This window comes from Hemitrygon akajei, chromosome 31, assembly GCF_048418815.1.
Source record: "Hemitrygon akajei chromosome 31, sHemAka1.3, whole genome shotgun sequence".
Taxonomy (NCBI): domain Eukaryota; kingdom Metazoa; phylum Chordata; class Chondrichthyes; order Myliobatiformes; family Dasyatidae; genus Hemitrygon; species Hemitrygon akajei.
Genome location: NC_133154.1, coordinates 17,711,050 through 17,731,961, shown reverse-complemented (window position 1 = coordinate 17,731,961; position 20,912 = coordinate 17,711,050). Strand labels below are relative to the sequence as shown.

Below are 20,912 nucleotides of genomic sequence, written 5' to 3'. Positions count from 1 at the left end.
TTTGATATGGTCTCGGGCTTGGTCCCCATTGGTTTGCTATGGTCTCGGGCCTGGGCCCCGCTTGTCCCCTCTTAACCAGTGTGATGTTACAATGAGAGCCCAATCACAGAGTATCCAGCCTAATATTTGAGCCTATCCAGATGCAGACGTGGTTGCCCCAGTGATCTGCCTGGACGGGTGCAGGTCCTGGAGACCTCTCTTTCCAACTCCGGCCTCTTTCTGTCCCATGAGAAAGGCTGTAGGAAGGGCAGAGGCCCAGTTCACCTGCAGCACCCTGTACCTGGATTACACTCAATGTGAGCAGGTAGGAGGGAAGGAAAGAGAGAAAAAGGAGGGAAGGAAAGAGAGAGAAAGAAGGGAAAAGAGGGAGTTTAGAAGAATGAAGGAGGGGGGATCTCAGTGAAACCTACCAGAAACTGAAAGGCCTAGACAGAGTGGATGCAAAGAGGACATTTCCAATAGCAGGAGAATCTAGGACCAAAGGCATGGAATTGAAGGACATCCCTTCAGACAGAGATGAGGAGAAATTTCTTTAGCTAAAGGGTGGTGAATCTGTGGAATTCATTGCCACAGATGGCTGTAGAGGCCAAGTCATTGGGTATATTTAAAGTGCAGCTTAGTAGGTTCTTGATTAGTCAGGGTGTCAGGAAGAAGTCAGAAAATTAGGGTTGTTTTGTTTTGTAACTTCAGTATATTAAACTAATTCAAAGGAACACATGGGACTCCGGGAATGCAGATCCAGCTTCCAGTTTACTTTAAGTGAGGTGTGTGCATGTCAGGTTGTAGCATGATGGCTTATATGTAATAATTACATATAATTATTTAAATGAACAAGAATGCTTAATCAGCCAATGTATATATATACACACACAAGATTGTCATTCCTCCGTGCCTCGTGGTGCATCGGGCAGCAACGTTGCCGTTTCGTTAGCATTTTTGTTTTTTTTTAACGAGCTGGACGCTCGTCCCAGCACAGATGGAAAGCGTGGAAGGAGCCGGCCGGATTCGAACCGGGGACCGCTCGCCTCGAAGTCCGGCACGGATACCGTTACACCACTGGCCAGCACGTACACAAGAACACTCAAATATTAAATATAAAACATTGGAAAGAGAAAATAAATCAGCCGTGATCGGGTGGTTGAGCAGACCCGATGGGCCAAATGGCCTAATTCTTCTCCTATATCTTATGGTCTCATGGCCGACTAGTTACAAAAGGGTCATCAATGCCTCTCAAAAGTTAGTCTCAGCTCTCTGTCCTCGCCTCTCAGCCTGAGAGCCCTTGCCTTTCAGAGAGTCATTTAGCTCTCTTTTGAATACTGCCGTTGAATTTTCCTCCACCTGCACCTTGGCAGAGTGTTCAGGAGTCCAACCGCTTGCCACATAGAGAACGCCTCTCCTCGCATCACTTTCATTTTCTTTATCATTCCCCTGCAGTCTCCTCCCAGCACCGTAAAACCTCCATCAATGGCAACAGTTTCTATTTGTCCTTCCTGTATCCTTCATGATTCCCCTTATTCCCCTTTATTCCACGCAGAACAATCCCAGCTTCTCGATACTGAAGCCCCTTGTCCTTGGAATCAGCTTCATAAATCTTTCCTGCACCTTCGTCAAAGCTTCACAACCTTCCTAAGGTGTAGAGACAGAAGGGGACACGAGGCTCCTGTTCCATAAAGGCTCATTGTGACTTCCTTGTTCTTTACACCTCTGAGTGCTTCTATTTAGAATATTTATCGACACGTCCTGCCACTTCCAGTGATCTCTCTCCTGCAGTCCTTTCACAACCGTGTCCTCTAGTTGGTTTGGGCTCCTCTCTTTAAAATAGAGAGATAGATAGATAGGTACTTGATTGATCCCAAAGGAAATTACAGTGTCACAGTAGCATCACTGTACAGATATACAAATATATAATTATTAGAAGTAGGAAAGAATAAAAATAAGTTACTGTACCTCTAACAGTCTAACGGGAGGGGGTCATCGCTTCCCCTTGCTGTAGGTTGACTCATTATCGAGCCTAATGGCCGAGGGTAGGAATGACCTCATACAGCGCTCTTTGGAGCAGCGCAGTTGTCTTAGACAGAGAAGTTAACAGCGAAAGACAGTTACATTAGAGTGATTAGTAAAGAGAGGGAGGAGGAGGGGAAGAGGGAAGGGGAGAGAAGGGGGAGGGGAGCGGGATGGGAAGCAGGAGGGCGAGAGGGACGGGTAGAGGGAAGGGGAGAGGGATGGGGAGAGGGGGAGGAAGAGAAGGAAGGGGAGAGAAGTGGGGATGGAGAGAGAGAGGGGGAGGGAGGGGCAGAGTGAAGGGAGGAGGGAGAGAGGGAGGGGAGAGGAGGGGAAGGGGAGAGGAAGGGGAGAGAGAGAGGGTGAGAGAGGGAGGGGAGGAAAGGGAAAAGGAGGGGAGAAGTGGGGGGGAGGGAGAGGAGGGGAAGGGGAAGAGGAAGAGGGAGGGGAGGGAAAGGGAGATGGGGAAGAGGAGATGGGGAGAGAGTGACAGAATGGGCTGATAAAGGAATTTTTGCAAGCCTTTTGTTGAGACACAATATTGTGTCTCTGGATAGACACAATAACTGCAAACAATTCAGATAGTGGTTTCCGAAAGCCACATACCCAGAACTGCAGATGTGCCAAGTACTGTATGTTACGTAGATGGAAACATAAGAAAACAGAATATCAAACAAAAACTGTGGTGAATGTATCTGAGCGAAGGGGAGTTTGAGGCCAAGAGCCTTTGACCGAAAGGGACTGTGTACAGAGTTGCTTCTCAATCGGGAGGTGGCATAAAGAAGGCAACAAGCAAAATGCTGGAAGAACTCAACAGGTCAGTCAGCATCTGTGGAGGGACATGGACAGTCAATGTTTCTGGATTCCACATAATAAGTCTCAACCTGAACTGTCAACTGTCCATTGCCTTCCGCAGATGCTCCCTGACCCGTTGAGCTCTTCCAGCATTTTGTTGTTTGATCCAGATTCCGGCATCCAATCCCAGGGCAAGAGGCTGGGACTGGGCTGAGCTGGGCTGCTTCAAGTACAAAAACAGTTAAAAAGTACTGTGGAAAGACAGAGAAAATGAAATGTCTGATGGAATTAATTCAAGAGTGAAATGCAGTAATACTGGTAGATAGCAGATGGCTGGAGGAAGAGGTCAATCACCTGGTCAGGTGGACAAACTAGTTAGCTAATGGAAATTTATGACGGCGTAGGGTGATGCATGTGGGGAGGGTTTGTCAAGGCAACAAAATACTCGGTAAAAGGCAGAATAGTATGAAGCTTGCAGGAAGATTGGGACCTACTGATGTTAGCGAGGCAGCTGGGTAAGGTGGTTGAGAAGGTATAATTTAAAACTTGGAGCTGGGTCTTTCAGGAATAAAATTAGCAGACGTCACTGTTGTGGGGTCTGCTCTCTCTGTAAACGGTCAGTCGATTACTCAACTTCAGATCTGGGACTCAGACTTTTGCTCAGTGAGAGATCGTGATGTATAAAGGCAACGGTGGGGTGAAACCGGGGTGGGGGTGGGGGGCAAGATGACAGATCATACACGCAGTCTCCCTGAACGGAGGAACGGACGCGAGGAGAGTTTCCAGTCTCACCACAAGCTCGCAGAGTTAAATATATCACGGCTCCCAATCCCCGGTTCTGCACAGCAACAAAAACCTGAAGTTTGGTAACAGCGTTAACATATTCAAATGCTTCAAGGTGCTCCCGGGGTGATCAGTAGAGGAATAAGGTCATATCTGTCCCATACCCTCATAGTCCCAATATTTCCTTTAAGCTGGTGCATTTCAGATCATGGCTCCTGACTCCTCTCTATTTCTCAAGTCATCTTTTTAAAATCAATTAACTTAAAGCGGATTCACTCATGATCACACATGCCTGTGGAAGCCGTTCAAACTGCCACCAAAATTAACAACCTGATTTTGAACACCAGCATCAAATCTCCCCTCAGCCTTCCCCGCCCCCCCCTCCATTACTGTGAGGAGAACATCTCCAGCTTCATTCTTCAAGTAACTAATGCTGTCCACACTGCTAACGCACATCTCCTTCGCACCCTCGCTGAAATCAATGACATCTATTCTAAGGTCAGCTAAGGGTTGACCAGTGATTTGTAACTATTTAGTAGGGTCCTTTTTTTAAATCTCCTTTCCTTGTTTTAGAAAGACAAGGAATCTGCATGCAGTTATTTTTTTTAAAAACAGCTAGACCATTTTCCTTTCAAAATGAATCATTCCCATTTGTTTGCATTACATTTCATTCACAGCTATTATCCTATTTCACTAATTGGTCCGTGAACTCGGGGTCGGCTGAATGTGTGTGTGTGTGTGTGTGTGTGGAGGGGGGGGGGAGGAGAGCTGATGGTCACACTACCAATCTTCTCACTGTGACCTGCGCTGCTGATCCCAGAGCAACGGGCTTGCGTCCAACTGTGGCGCCAAGGGTGACATTAATTCAAGGGGGAATACCAGCAGCATGACCAAATAGCCCACGACCGCATTCTCCTCTGGAGGCCTCAGTTCCAAGCTCAGCTCTCGTATTTGGCAGGGGCCCCGCGGTGTAATGGTTAGAACCCTGGACTCTGAGTCCAAAACTCCAGCTTGAAATCTCAACCTTCCTGCTCTTCTGGCATTTTGTGACAGTGGGACTTTGGGCAAGAGTCAAAGGGATAGGGATGTTCAAGATAGGCACATCGATGAAAGAAAAATGGAGGCTATGTGGGATTGATTGATCTTGGAGTAAATTGAAAGTTTGGCACAACATTGTGGGCCTAAAGGCCTATAATACGCTCTACTAGTCCTTGTTTTATGTTCTAATTCACGATTGGCTGTTTACTGAAGGTATGTGAAGGTGTACCTAGCAGAGTTGGTGAAGGAGAACCAGTAGATGTGATTTATTTAGATTTTCACAACTGTTTTGGTAACATCTGACACAGGATTGGACAAGAAGGTTGGAGAGATGCAAGTCAAGGACTGGTTAATGGACAGAAAACAAAGATTGGGAATAAAAAGGATCTTTAAAGAACACATTTTGTTACAATCAATGTTAATGATTCAGCTGAGCTGACCGTTTGAGGTATTTCCAACTTAGATGCAGTGATACAAATTCACTGATGACACAACGGGTATTGGCCGAATCTCAGATGGCGACAAGGAGGCATAGAGGAGTGAGGTAGATCAGCTGTTTGAGTGGCATCACAGCAGCAACCTTGCGCTCCGCATCAGCAAGACCAAAGAAATAATTGTGGAGTTCAGGAAGGAGAAGTCAGGAGAACAAAAAGTAGTGGATACGGCTCAGTCCATCACAGGCAAACCCTCCCTGGCTTTGAGCACCTCTACCATAGGAAAGCAGCATCCATCTTCAGGGACTCCCACCACCCAGGTCATGCTCTCTTCTCGCTGATGCCATCAGGAAGGTACAGAAGCCTCAGGCCCCGCACTACCAGGTTCACTAACAATTACTACCTCTCAGCAATAAGGTTCTTGAACCAAATGGGATTGCTTCACTCAACTTCACTCGCCCCATCACTGAAATGTTCCCATTACCTATGGACTCACTTTCAATGACTCTTCATGCCACGTACTCGATGTTTATTGCTTATTTATTTATTTTTATAAATATTATTTATATTTTCTGTCTCTTTGTATTTGCAGTTTGTCATCCTCTGCCACTGGTTGTTTGCTGGCCCTGTTGGGTATGGCTTTTCATTGATTCTATTCTGTTTCTCGTATTTATCGTGACTGCCCGTGAGAAAATAAATCTCAGGGGTGCATGTGTATAAATAAATTTATTTTAACTTTGAATTTTGAACCAGTTGTTGCTAGGGGGATTAGCAGTGGAAAGTCAAGTCAAGTCAAATTTATTGTCATTTCGACCAGTTCATAAACTGCTGATACAGTACACAGTAAAAACGAAACAACGTTCCTCCAGGACCCTGGTGCTACATGAAACAACACAAAACTACACTAGACTATGTGAGACAGCACAAGGCTACACTACACTACGTAAAAACAACATAAAAACTACAATAGACTACAGACCTGCACAGGACTACATATAAAGTACAGTAATTAATAAACAAGACAATAGGCACAGTAGAGGACAAATTACAATATAATTATAAATGATGTAGATGTCAGTCCAGACTCTGAGTATTGAGGATTGAGGAGTGGCGAGTAGCTTTAAGTTCCTGGGCATTAATGTCTACGAGGATCTGTCCTGGGCCCTCCATATTGATGCATTCATGAAGGCTTGTCAGCGGCTATACTTTATTAAAAGTTTGAGATTTGGTACGTCACTGGCAAAGTTCTACGGGTGTGCCATGGAGAACATTCTGACTGGCCGCATCTCCGCCTAGTATGGAGGCTGCAGTGTGCAGGATCAGAAGAGACCGCGGAGGGTCAAAGTCTCAGGGAGCTCCATCACAGGCACAACTTTCCCTTTCCGCTGAGGACATCTTCAAAAAGTGCTGCCTCAGGAAATTGCCATCCATCGTTAATGCCCCTCACCATTAGGACATGGCCTCTTCTCATGCTTGCAATATTTATTTATTTTCTATTTTTATTTTGTAACTTATAGTAATTTTTACGCTCGGCTCTGCTGCCACGAAGTAATTACTTCCACAGTCTATGTCAGTGGTAATAAATCCGATTCTGATGACGTGAGATTGCAGGCGGTGATGAAGATGAGAAGAGGATTCAAGAGGATATAGACAGCCGAGTTAATAGGCAACAATGTGGCAGATAATAGTAATGTGGCAAAAACGTGAGCTTATCCACTTTAATCCTCCAGGAGGACCGCAATCTTGTCTTAGGGTTTGGGAGTGCAAGCCTCAGTGACCCAGAGAGCTACGTTGGCTGGAGTCAGGGCTTTAAGCTTTGGCTCTTGGTAGGGTCACCCATGCCAAACAGGTCAAAGGGTAGAGGTCAGATTGAGAGTGGTCCACCAGTCCTCCAGGTTCAGGGGTTCAGCTCAGGGCTAACAACCCTGACTCGTAAAACAAAATTGTTACAGAAACAGCAATGAAGAATCCTTCTACACCTGAGTGTAACGGTATTCCTGAGTCCCCACCCAGGACTTGCATGACTGACAGGAGTGAAAACTGAGCTACTGGCACAATGAGGGAAGCCCAGAACACCACCAGAGATGGAGGACCTTTCTTGCTGTCCTAAACGCCAGTGGTGTAACAGTAGAGAGAATCCCTTTTGATAGGAAATAAAAGCAGAAAGGCAGAGTATTCTTTAAAATGGTGAGAGAGTGGAAAATATTGATGTTCAAAAGGACTCTGTATGTACACAGCTGACTGAAAGTTTGACGTAAATCAGGCATGAGAGCTACAAGAAGATATGAGGCATAGGTCTTTTTCCCAGGGCAGAAACGGCAAATACAAGGGGGCATCATTTTAAATTGATTGGAGGAAAGCAGAGGTATGTTTTGTAATACAGAGAGTGCTGGGTGTGTGGAAAACTCTGCCGGGGTGGAATTGGACCAGATACATTATCTACAATACATCAGACTCAGTGGAGGGTTATGTAGGAGGGAAGGGTCAGATTCATCTTCGAGTTGGTTAAATGGTCACACATTGTGGGCTGAAGGGCCTGTACTGTGCCGTAGTGTTCAATGTTCTATGAATGAAAGGCAAAGCAGACACGATGGGCTAACTTTCTTCCTATATCTTATGGTTCTGTCTTATGGTCTAATATGTTTCAGGGACTTTAGAAGGCAGAAGTTATCGTGGCCTTTGTTGCAAGAGGATTTGAATCTTGGAGTAAAGCTCTTTCATTACAAATTTGTATGGCCTTGGTAAGACTGCCCTCGGAGTACTGCGTATAATTTTCATTCCATACCTAAAGGAAAGTGTGCTTGCTACAAGGCAGAGTACAGCGAATATTCAGCAGACTGACTCTCGGGATGGCAGCAGTGGTCGTATGAGGAGTGAACGTGGTGACTCAGCCTGGGATCTCTGGAGGTTAGGAGAATGAGCAATGACCAGTGAAACGTGTAAAATCCTGAGCCAGTTTGACAGGTGATATTCCTTCGAACAGAGAACTGAAACGAGAAGAACTTCCTTTTCACCAGGATGGCTGGTCTTCACAATTCTTTACATTGATTTTATTCAGAACAGAAGTCGATAGATTTCAGGATCTATCATGTGAAATGGGGAAAATCAACCAATTAATTTATTAATTAATTAACCAAACTACCTATTTATCTACTTACTTAGCAATACAATATGGAGTAGGCCCTTCTGGCCCTTTGAGCCACATTGCCCCTAGCAACCCCCCCCCCCCGGCAACCCTGATTAACCCTCACCTAACCACAGGACAATTTACAACGACCTGTTAACCTACCCGGTACACCTTTGGACTGTGGGATGAACCAGAGCACCCGGAGAAAAGCCCACACATTCCACAGGGAGGACGTACAGAGACTCCTTACAGATGGCCCTGGAACTGAACTCTGAACTCCGACGCCCTGCGCTGTGATAGCACACCGCTAACCACTCTGCTACCGTGGTGCCGAGGCAGAAAATCAGCCACGATCACGTTGAGCAGAAGAGACTAGATGGACTGAATGGCCTGCTGCTGCCTCCTAAGTCGTTGGCTGCCACGTTCTCATTCAGGAAGAGGAATAGAGAGGTAGGGTTCACGCGTTCATGGGACGATCAATATTCTGATGGCGGAGGGGAGAACTAGTTCCTAAAGTGCTGAGTGAGGGTCTTCAGGCACCTGTACCTCCTCTCTGATGGTAGTAATGAGAAGAGGGCCCTGTACTCGGTGGTGAGGATCCTTAATAATGGAACGGTGGAGGCTGAGGGAAGATCTGATAGAGGTTTATAAGATTATGAGAGGCATTGATAGAGTAGACAGGGAGTTTCCCTAGGGTTGAGATGTCTAATACCAGAGGGTGTACATTTAACTTCGAAGGAGAGGTGAGAGGCAAGCTTTTTTTAAACTCAGAATGGTGGGTGTCTGGAATGAGCAGTCTGGGGTGGTGACAGAGGCAGGAACACTGCAGGCTTTCAAGAGACATCTTGATAGGCACATGAACGTAAGGAAGATGGAAGGATAAGGACATTGTGTAGGCAGAGGGGGTTAGTTTAGTTGGCCATTTGATTACCAATTTAATTGGCCCAGCACAACATTGTGGGCTGAATGGCCTGATTCTGTACTGTTCTATGTTCCACGTGAGAAGGCAGAGATTTGAGGGGGCTTTTTTTCCACACAAAGGCTGGCATGGATGTTGAATGAGCTGCCGGGGGAAGTGGTTGAGGCAGATACAATAACAGCGTTTAGAAGACAATTGGACAAATACACGGATAAGAGAGGGTTTGAAGGGATAGACTAAAGGCTGGCAGGTGGGACGAGCTTGCATGGGCAATCATGGTTGGTACGGACCAGATGGGCAAAAGGGCCTGTCTTGGTGCTCTACAACTCTGTTAAAGCTTCCTGCGTGTCCTTTCTTGTTGCCCATTGGCGGTTTGGGGTTCCAGGTGGGCAAGGTGCTGGGTTTTTGTGCGCGGGAGGGGTCCAATGTTCTTGTTGGTTTTCTGTGTGGGCGACCTTGTTGGTTTTTGCACGTGGAAGAGGGGAGCTGGGGGGGCTTGATGTTGCCGATTTTTTTTGCAAGGAGGGGTTAGGGCTTGGTGACCACCATCTTCTAGGTGTTTGATCTGTTGATTTTTGTGCGAGGGAGGGGTTGGAAGGTTTGGGGTTTAGTGTCCCAGCTGTTTTCTGTTAAGGCGATTTGTTAGTTTTATTGTGCGGGGGAGGGGGGTGATGTCTTTTATTTCAATGACTTAAACGTTTTTCTATATTTCATGGCTATATGGAGAAGACGAATATCAGAGTTATATGGTACATGCATAATTTGACAATAAAATTAACCTTTGAACCTTGAAGTTTTTCTCTGACCCATAGTTATCCCATTCTGTAAGTTTCAGCACTCTAAAGAAATCAATAGGCAGATCTGCAGCTGTAGATCGACTGTGGCCTGTCCCCAAATCTTGCTTTTGCATTCAGCATGCTCTTCCTTTGAGAGGCCAGGTCTCAGGACCTCAGTGTGTGCAATGCAGCTTCGAGCAACGCAATGACTCTCCCTGGGGCCACGTTCTCAGAGTGAGCTTAATGACCTGTGAGGCCCCGCCCCTAGACTCCTCAGCTGCCATTGACCTCGAACGTCTTTGATAAGTCTCGCGGGACCCGAGAGCAGCAAGGTTCAAAACCAGAGAAATCGCCGAGTTCAGGGAGAGAGAACGGCAAATTTCACCTTGGCTGGAATTTTGCTTTGTCGACTATGGGAAGGGAAGGAATTGGCAGAGATGGAGGTACAGATGGTCTTAATTTTAGGGACAAATAATTTCTAGCACTGCAATATTTTAATAATGGCAACGTTTTCCCACACTGCTCATGGTCAGATCCTACTTCAATGAAGTTATGATTCATTCCTGTGACGAGCATCGGTACATTGTGGCTTTCTGCTGATGGTGCCCCTGTGGTGATATCAGATCTCCAGCTGAATGAGGTTGGGACTGGGACATCATCCCGCTGTGGCAGCTGACACCCTGAACCACTCTGCACTGTGTTAAGGGAGTATTGCAAAACCCTCTGCAGAGGAGAGCATATGGCTTCCAGAGAGGAGATCACACCCTCTTGGGTTTCCCATGTTTCCCACACCACCTCCCCACCCCCAGGGAAGGCTGGAGATGGTCTCCACATCATTCCTAGTCATCTTCGGTTGGAAGAGTTGGCCTGATGAAAGCTCAGCGGATCTCTGTTCTCCAGGGCTGTACAGCTGGTGATCCTCTCCCCGGGAAGACCTCCCACACCGGTTCCCCTTGGCTCCTGCCACAAGACAGGCCACAAGAATGGCACCTTGCTCGGCCTCGACAAATTGGGGCAGCCTGATAGTGCGGCGGCTAGTGCAACAGTGCCATTAATCAGGGTTCGATTCCCGCTATGGTCTGTGAGGAGTTTGTACAGTCCACCTCCCAGCGACTGCCTAGTCCCACGTTAAAGACATACGGATTACGCCTGAAGGCGGAGCTGAGTGATGATGGTGCCAAACGGCGACTCCTTTCCTTGCATCTTTGGAAATCTTCTGTTTCTATCTTTGATATCTCTTTTTTCCCCTTTTTAAGGTTCTTTTGAAGACCCTGACCTGGAGTTACACTCTGACTCCGGTTCTTTGCGCGGATGGGTCCCGCTCTCAGGGCCAAGGATGCGGCCTAGAAGACTAGCGCGTCTTCAGGGCGCTGGATTTTTCGCGGCGCTGCAGGCGGGTGGATTCAAGGCCAGTGCCGCTGACTGATGCGTTGCGGGAGAACAAGGAAGATCGGGAGCAGTGGGTTTGCTGTTGGCTCCGGGGACACCTCTTTTTCCCTTAGTAAGGAGAGACAGAGAGTCTGTGGTATGTCGAATTACCGGGCGATTGAGTAGTCTTTGGGGTTCTGCAAGTTTGTGTCTCTAGTGATGCTTTGCTGTACGTTTTAAGGTTTGGTGGAGGGCACCGATGTTTTTTTGCTGTTTGTGCGTGGGAGGGGAAACTGGGGGGGCTTTGGGGTTCTAATGTTTTAACTGTCATTCATTCTTTGGGGCACTCCTCTGTTTTCATGGATGTTTGTGAAGAAAAAGAATTTCAGGATGTATATTGTATACATTTCTCTGACATTCAATGTACCTTTGAAACGATCATTGTGAGCGTGCTACATTGGCGCCTGACGTATAGCAATACTTGCGAGGGTGCTCCCAATACTTTAATTGTTGACACAAACAACACGTTTCACTGTATGTTTCAATGTAGATTTGACAAATAAAGCTAATCTAATCCTTTATTTTCCTTTCAAGTTGGTCCAAAGAGCCTTTATCCATGCTGTGCCGGTCTCTGAGCTAAGCTTGACAAGTCTTGTGAGGTGACAGTGCTCACTGCCCCGGGATTTTTCAATAATTGTTTGGGAAAAATGCTAGAGTAAAGGGAAGAGGAGGACGTTCTGAGATGTGTTACGGAGAGCCTACTTCAGGGTTGTTGGATATGGTTCTGGGGAATGGAGCAGTTCATCAACCCTGGAAGAACACAACTAGAACCAGGGCCATTTGCAACATATGGTTTGGATTCACTGTGGAGGCTAATGGGTAAACATCTATAGTAGAACTTCAAACTAGGGGAGGACTAACATCAATTGATTAGGAAAGGTCCTGGCCTGACCATTTGCTGGAATATGGGAGGAGGTACAGGAGCCAGAAGGCACACACTCAACATTTTAGGATAAACAACTTCTCCTCTGCCATCAGATTTCCGAATGGATAATGACCCCATGTACACTCCCTCATTCTTTGCTTTATTTTCTTTTTCTGGCTCTCAGTTTGCACTAGTTATTTTCAAATTTAAGGGGCAGGTTGTAACACCTGCTTAACCCCTCCCCGATCAGGGTCACAAGAAGCCATGGGAGCAGGTGGTGGACGGTCATACGAGCAGCCGGTGCACATCACAAGTCCGGGTTGTGCAACCACTCACACCAGGCAGACAGTCTCTGAAGAGAATTGATAACGGCTGGGGTCACAGTAAAGACACTGCCCAGAAGAAGGCAATGGCAAACCACTTCTGTAGAAAAATTTGCCAAGAACAAACAATATTGAAAGACCATGATTGCCCAGGTCATATGACATGGCACACAATGATGATGTCATACGACATGGCACATATTGATGATGATATGTATATATAGATAACATCATTGTAATTTATAGTTTTTTAGTACTATGTATTGCCACAAAACAACAAATTTCATAACATATGCCATGCAAGATATTAAACCTGATTCTGATTCTAAATGTAGTAATGACTCATTAGGTAGCCCAGAGATGCCCTGTTACTCATTCTGGTGAACCTTTTCTACATTTCTTTTATGTTATGTGTTTCCTTTCTTAATAAGGAGACCAAAACTGCACACTTTACTCCGGGTCCGACCCTGTCAAGATCCCTGGAACGGCAGGGATATCTTACACGGAGAGATTATGACAAGTAGACTTGTATTCCCCAGAGTCGAGAAGAATGGGAGAGGATCCCTGAAAGGTAAATCATTCTGGTAAGACTAGATGGACTGCCTTCCCTGGCTGGGGGGGGGGGGGGATTAGAATGAGGGGTTGTGGTTTAAAAGTTCAAACTAAATTTATCTTCAAAGGATGTGTATGTCATCTTATCTTCCCTTGAGATTCAAAACAATAGGTAGGTCATTTAATGTCAGAGAAATTTATACAATATACATCCTGAAATTCTTCGGAAGCAGGGTGAGACATTTAGGACTGAAGTAGGGTGAAATATGTTTACCACAAGGATGATGGATCTATATAACTCCCCCCTGCCCACTACAGATATCTGTGGAGGAATATAATTTAAGACAGATGGAGATGGATTTGTAGACATAACGTTTATGGGGAGGGAGCAGGAATTATTGAGATGGATATTCAGCCATGACCTTGCTGAATGGCAGCCTGGGCTTGTAGGCCGGACTGGCCTACTCCTGCTGTTCTCTAGGTTTCTGAGAGAGAGGATAAAGACAGACTGATAGTTAACGTAAAGAGGATTGCGAGAAAAGACTCGTCAATAGTAAACGGGTCGGCACAGATTGGGAATAAAGATGATTTGTGCTTGGAGCCAAAAGGCGGCAGAGGAATGCGAAGTGAGCATTTATTTAGCCTTCCCTTTATTCTCCCTTCTCTCTCCAGCAAACCATCCCCCCCAGTTTACCACAACCAGTCTAATTCTCAGTTATTCATCGCCCATGCCCAACGCACAACACCTTTTCCTTCTCTTTGATCATCTTCTCCACTCACTTGTCTTCAGTGAAATAACACGACTGGTGAAGTTTGAGTGGGAGAGGAGGCCAACAGAGATCGTGGAAGTGGAAATTGAGGAGGCGGAACCTGAAAGGCTGGTAACACTTCAACATCTGATTCCGCTGGGATGTGGCCCGTGTTGCTAAGGGCGATGGGCGCAGTCTGTGATAGGGTGGACATATAGCAAGGCCTCATGGAGTCTGCCACATAAGTTCCAGGCAGTCAAATTAACCAAAAAGGTAAATACTAATGTGAGAAATTTAAACTAATAAGAGAGGCAGCATAGACATGTTTAAGACACATTGCTAGAATTTTGTGATGAGGTAACACAATAAGTTAATGAAAGTAACAAGGACGTTACGGGTACCATACCGTGCAAAGGTTTTAGGCAGATATAGATAGCTAGGGTACCTAAGACTTTGGCACAGTACTGTAGTAATTTTATGTATTGCACTGTCCTACTGCTGCAAAAAAGCAAATTTCATGTCATGTGAGTGATGATAAACCTGATTCTGATTTGGGTCTCTATTGTGGACTGAGAGTGGGAAGGGAACAGGGAGAGGGGAATCATGGTTGGGAAAAGGGAACGGGCAGGAAGCATCAGAGAGACATTCTGTAACGATCAATAAGCCAGTTTGGAATCAAATGACCTTGTCTGGTGTCTCAGGGTGTGTCTGCACCTGCATCATCCCCCGCCCCTGGCACACCTTCTCTGCCAGCTGTCCCACACCCCTCCCACAGCACTCCACCCTCACCATTCCCAATATCCTTTGCTCCTGCCAGATTTACAAACTCGCTCTCCGCTCGACAGTGACAAATATAGAACTGTGCAAAAGTCCTAGGCACCCTAGCTATATAAACAACACAGAAATCTGATCAGCAGAACTAAAGTCCATGGAATTAGAGTGAGCGAAAACCTGGACAGGGCAGAGAGTGGTGGTAATTAGAGTTTTTCAGTCTGGTGACCACTAGACAGTTGCGTTCTGTTGAGGTCTATGCTTTCGTGCCTAGTACTTGGATGTAGAAGGCAAAGTTTCTGAACTTGTGGCACGTCCAACACTTGGAACTGCGGTAAAGATGGTAAGAGGTTAGAGAGGAATTGAGGCTAGCTGAATGGGAAGTCGGAAGGCAGAGGAAATTTAATAAAGCAAAGTGTAAAAGAGGTCAACCATTGAGTACATCTACACGAAACGCTGTCGTAGGAAAGCAGCATCCATCATCAAAGATTCTCACCACCCAGGCCGTGCTCTTTTCTCGCTGCTGCCATCAGGTGGAAGGTACAAATACCTCAGGACTCGCACCACCAGGTTCAAGAACGTTTACTACCCCTCCACCATCTTGAACAGAAGAGAATAACTACACTCATCTATTGAGACGTTCCCATAACCAATGATCTCACTTTAAGGACTTTATCTTGTTATTTCATGCTCTCGTTATTTATTGCTATTTATTTATATTTGCATTTGCGCAGTTTGTTGTCTTCTGCACTCTGGTTAATCTTTCACTGATCCTGTTTACAGTTACTATTCTATAGGTTTGCCGAGTGTGCCCGCAGGAAAATGAATCTCAGGGTTGTCTGTGGTGACATGTATGTACGATAATAAAATTTACTTTGAACTTTGGCAAACAAAACAAAGAGAGACAATCTCGGCAAAATGGCAGCATTCCACCCAGGGTGCAGGAACAGGTGGACCTGGATACACATGGATTTAGATCGTTGAGACGGCAGAGCATGTTGAGGGAGTGCTTAGTCAATCGAATGAGACCCTGAGATTGATAACTAGGAGCAGAGGAGTTATTTCAATCCTGCAAACAACAATGGTTACACCACCAACTGGAGCCTGGTGTCCACTTTTATTTTAGGAAGGTTGCCAAGGTTCCAGATTCAAAGTAAATTTGTTATCAAAGTGTGCATGCAGTGTACAGCCCTGAGATTTGTCTTCCCACAGTCACAAAACAAAGAAGAACAATGGAAGCGGACCGTTCGAAGAAACACATCAAACGTCAAAACCCCCTCCCCATAACGCACAAAAATATAGTGCAAAGGGCAGCAGAAAAACGAACAAAAACGCAGACTATGAAACACAAAATCAAAAGCCATATTTCAGTACAGAGGTCCCTATCTGCAGGCTGGCCCGATTCAAAAATCACCCAAAATCAGTAACAACAAAGAGCGACCAAAACTAGAATGCATCATCAACTGGAGGGTCCAAATCTACCATTCATGCCAACAAGCCTTGCTACGACACCACTGTAGCAAACTTTTCAGGGATGAGGGATCTTGGCTACTAAGAGAAGCTGGGGTTGAGTAACAAAGGTAAGATACGGCAGAGATGAATATCGTTGCTGGCTTATGCAAAGAAACCAGATGTTTCCAGCACGAATGGTTCATGGACCGGGCGCATCGATTTAAGGTTTTGTAAAACTAACACGGAGAGGTTCTTTTTTTTACTGAATGCCGAAAATGAGATCCAGAATTTGCAGATGATGGGATAATGGAAACTGAATTGGTGTCTTCAAAAGGAACTTGAGAGAAAATAATTTTCAGGGGAATAGGAAAGTGGGCCAGCTGAGAGTGCTCGACTTGGTGCTGGCAAAGACTTGATGGGCTGAATGGCCTCTTCTTGGGCTGTAATAGTTCATTGACAGTATGCGACTCAGCAGTTGTCGGAGGGGAACCGTGCCACAGAATGTAATGTCAATAGGCAGTGGCTGAGGCTCTGATCTGAGGAAGTACCAGGACTCCATTTTATTTTGCCTGGCATTCTGATAGGGGTCCTGCTGATAGCAGCTCACGTCAACAGTCATCACCTGACCTCGTGGTCAGAAATTAATGTGTTCCGATGAACTCTGGCTAAAGACTTCCTGCAAGTCCCCCGGTGTCCACTGCAAAACCCATTTCACCACTTGTCCATGGACCTTTGACCTGCCTTTGTCCAAAGCAACTCCATCCCACAGCCCAGTCCACCTCCCACAGCATTTTTATAAGTTCTGTCCTTAGCCCAAAACGATTTCCAAAACCACTGTCACGGCCAAGAAGAAAAGACGAATCAACTGTGAAGTTTACTAGCGTCAGTCTACCGTAAGGCTTTGCCTATCCTCGTACCCCCGCACAATGCTCCCAGTGACTACAGCAGGGGGCGCTGTAGGTGGCTCTGGACGCTGACAATGAGCAGCTGGAGCCCAGAAGCTCAGCGTTCTCTCACCATGAGTGGACACAGACTCGGTTCTCCTAGCCAACAGGGCCTTTAAAGATTAAAGACTAGCTTTAAAAGTTTAGCCTTATTGGTCGCGTGTACGTTGATTGAAACATACAGTGAAATGTGTCATGTGCTGAGCAGCCCGCAAACGTTGCCATGCCTCGATCTAGCATGCCCGCAAGTCGCTAGTCTTGGAACGTGGAGTACCTGGAGAAGACCTACACGGTCCTGGGAAGAACGTACAGACTCCTGACAGACAGGGGCGGGAATCGAACTCCGCTCTGTGTTGCTGGCACCGTAATAGCCTTACACAAACTGCTACACTACCACGCTGTCCATGATAGACACGCTACAGCTGGTAGAGCTGTAGGAGGTGGAGGAGGTTGAGATAACAGCCAGTCCACCATCTCCCAAAAGCACTGTCATTGCCCCAGAGTGGAGGAGAGACTGCTGGCCCGCTCAAATCCAGAGGAAATTGTGCAGAAGATGCAGAGAGTCTGCAGAGAGATATAAATAGGTTAAGTGAGTGGGCAAGGGTCTGGCAGCATAATGTTGGTAAATGTGAGATCATACAATTTGGAAGGAAAAATGGAAGAGCAGATTATTATTTAAATGGTAAAAGATTGCAGCATGTTGCTATGCAGAGGGACTTGGGAGTGCTTGTCCGTGAATTACAAAAGGTTGGTTTGCAGGTACAGCAGGCTATCAAGAAGGCAAATGGAACATTGGCCTTCATTGCTAGAGGGATTGAATTTCAGAGCAGGAAGGTTATGCTGCAACTGTACAGGGCACTGGTGAGGCTGCACCTGGAGTACTGCGTGCAGTTCTGGTCTCCTTATTTGAGGAAGGATATACTGGCTTTGGTGGTGGTGCAGAGGAGGTTCACCAGGTTGATTTCAGAGATGAGGAGGTTGGACTGTGAGGAGGGATTGATCGTCTAGGACTGTACTCTCTGCTGGAATACAGAAAAATGAGAGGAGATCTTATAGAAACATATAAAATTATGCAAAGGATAGATGAGAGAGAGGCAGGAAAGTTTTTTCCACTGGTAGGTGATACTAGAACTAGGGTACATAGCTTTAAGATTTGGGGGAGTAGATTTAGGATGGAGATGAGGAGGAACTGCTTTTCCCAGAGAGTGGTGAGTTTGTGGAATTCTCTGCCCAATGAAGCAGTGGAGGCTACTCAGTAAATATATTTAAGACAAGGCTGGATAGATTTTTGCATAGTAGGGGAATTAAGGATTATGGGGAAAAGGCAGGTAGGTGGAGATGAGTCCATGGCCAGATCAGCCATGATCTTATTGAATGGCGGAGCAGGCTCGATGGGCCAGATGGCCGACTCCTGCTCCTATTTTTATGTTCTTTATGATATACTCATCCTGAGTTATAGCAACACAAGCCAAAGTCACTCAATGCAAGCTAAAAGATAGACTAATCATAAATAAAAGAGATTTTCTAGAAGCTGGAAATTTTGAACAACACACACAAAATGTTGGAGGAACTCAGCAAGTGAGGAAGCATCTACGGAGGGGAATAAATAGTTGACATTTCAGGTCAAAATCCTTCATAAGGACCTGAAGAAGGATCTCGCCCTGAAGCGCTGACTGTTTATTCACTACCATAAATGCTGCCTGACTTGTTATCTATAACTATGATTTGTTATCTGAGTTGCCATCTATGATACACAGCCAACAGAAGGAGTTCTGCGGATTGAGAGGGGCTCAGTTGGAATGTTTGTAAAGATTCACTGATCACACAGTTTAGTCCAGGGCTCCATTACGAGGCACACGGAGCAAATTATGGTTGCAAGGCAAGAACAGAGATGAACAGATAAGATCTTGGCAGAAGGACATAAAATAAATGAACATGCTGATTAGAATTCTCAAAAAGACCATTATATTAACACAGCAAAGGAAAGCAATACACCTATGGAAACAAATAGCAGGCCAAAATTGATTATCAAACAACCTCAGAGACTGATCGAGAGTTGATGAGTGAATAAGGGACTGTATTTACCCATTGCAATTGAAGTTAATGTAAATATCTTTGTTGGAAAGTATTACTGTTTCCTGCAAGTTTATGAGGACATAATATTTTGTTTGTTTTCTTTAAAAGGGGGGTGTGTATATAATAAAGAACTGCAGTTCCCACTGTGCAATGCAGATAGTTTACCCTGGAACTGGAAGTGATGCTGGTGAGCAAGTTGCACATGCTTGTGTTGAGCTGAAGCCATGAGCTGTTTGCATGCAATTGTGTGGAGCTAGAGCCATTATTGTTAATAAGTATGTGTTCATATTAAAACCCATGCTAAGTTTGTCTTTGATTAATAACAAACATAACACTGAGTTCCTGTAGTGTTTAAAGAGAATGGCTGTCCAAAGATGAAGCTTGACCAGGTCCACCAGCATGGAAAAAGAACTGGGCATCTTTAAACCTGATGCTTAGTATCTCTTGACTGAGATGTACACCATGATGCAAAGGTTTTAGGCACATGTATATATAGCCAGGGTCCCTAAGACTTTTGCACAGTACTGTATTTGTCAATATGGAGTGGCAGCAAGTTTGCAAAACTCGCAGGAGCAAAGGATGCTGGGGATGGTGAAGGTGGAGCACTATGGGAGGGGTGTGGGTCAGGTGGCAGAGAAGGAATGCCAGGGATGGGGGATGGCACAGGTGCAGACACACCCAGTCCTGAGACATCAGGCAAGGTCACTGAGTTCCAAACAACTGGTTTATTGATCATTACAGAAAGTCTCTCTGGTGCTTCCTACTCCCTCCCCTCTCCCTTCTCCTTTCCCCAACCGTGATTCCCCTCTCCGTCCCCTTCCCACTCTCAGTCCACAATGGAGACCCATATCAGAATCAGGTTTATCATCACTCACATATGTCATGAAATTTATTTTTCTTTCCCCTGTGGCAGCAGTACAGTGCAATACATAAAATATCACAGTATTGTGCAAAAGTCTTAGGCACTATCTGTGTGTGTGTGTGTGTGTGTGTGTGTGTGTGTGTGTGTGTGTGTGTGTGTGTGTGTGTGTGTGTGTGTGTGTGTGTGTGTGTGTGTGTGTGTGTGTGTGTCCCTAAGACATTTGCACAGTACTGAATATGAGGTAATTCTTACCCTCAGCCATTAGGCTCCATGATAAGTCAACTGATCATCCAAGAAGTGATGACCTCCCCCCCCCACCGCAAGACTGTTTCTAACCTCCGTTTACCAGAGCTCTGTTCAAGCTCTGTTTACCACACTGTGCTATCGCAGACACTCTGTACAACACTACCATCACTTCTTATCTGGGTGGTATGAATGTGCACCCATTCCTGTACAATATCACAGTCATTCTTGCACTATCATTTTATCAGAGTGAACTTGGAAATCTTGTAATCTTTGACTTGTAAATCTTGTGCATCTTATATTTAAGGTAACTTTTAAAAAAATTATTTCTTCTCTTCTAATATTCATATACCTGTGCTCTTATAATGCTACTGTGACACTGTAATTTCCTTTGGACCCAATAAAGTATCTACTTATCTATGTGTCTGAATTAATAAACAGCTGTTCTTGGTTCTTTAACCTAGAGTATCTACAATTGAAACAATACAGGTGAGACAAGGGAGTGCAATGTCTTTAACATGGTTGCCCCCTGGTGTCCCCCAGTCTTCACTCATCCATGTATAGGTACAGTGAGCAGGCTGAAATTCATTCTCAGATCAGAGTGTCACTGGAGTTTATGTCGGAGATGGTAGGGGTCGGGTTAAGTGCAATCTCTGAGATTCAGATCCATTTTCAAAATGCCATTGACACTTCCGTGACATTTAAGAGTGCAATAGTTGACGTGCGACATTTCCAAAACAGAGGCTACGTACACAATAGTGAACTTTAAGCTAA

At 45.5% G+C, this 20,912-nt stretch overlaps 1 protein-coding gene across 2 annotated transcripts in view; it reads right to left on the bottom strand.

The window, feature by feature from the left end:
* LOC140719403 (GTP-binding protein Rhes-like) overlaps nt 1-20,912 on the bottom strand; it is a 49,355-nt gene that overhangs the window by 18,708 nt on the left and 9,735 nt on the right. The gene's annotated exons all lie outside the window — the stretch shown is intronic.